The sequence below is a fragment of the Cynoglossus semilaevis genome, chromosome W (genome assembly GCF_000523025.1).
Source record: "Cynoglossus semilaevis isolate Cse_v1.0 chromosome W, Cse_v1.0, whole genome shotgun sequence".
In the NCBI taxonomy this organism is placed as follows: Eukaryota; Metazoa; Chordata; class Actinopteri; order Pleuronectiformes; family Cynoglossidae; genus Cynoglossus; species Cynoglossus semilaevis.
This window is the reverse complement of record NC_024327.1, coordinates 15,898,472-15,898,819: the sequence shown is the minus strand read 5'-3', so window position 1 is coordinate 15,898,819 and position 348 is coordinate 15,898,472.

The window sequence follows — 348 nt, the reverse complement described above, 5'->3', positions numbered from 1 at the left end:
GGGGGTGGGACCAGATAGTTTACAGACAGTACATTCCAGAGAGCTGAAGGAAGGCACGGAGATGGGCTGGATTTTCCAAGTCTCGCGGTGAATTATCGCGAGACCGCCGCCATGTCCGGAGATCCGGGGTTGACAGATGTAAACAAATCCATGTGGAGTGCAATCATTGAGCTGTGAGAAGTCGCCGGGTTGTTGCCAGGTTTCAGTGAGACAAAGAAAGTCAAGCTTACTGTCAGTGATGAGGTCCTGGATGAGGTGTCCTTTGCTGGAGAGTGAGCGGATGTTGAGCAGGCCGAAATTGACAGCGCAGGTGTTGGGCTTGTCACAGATAGCGTTAGCCGACCTAGC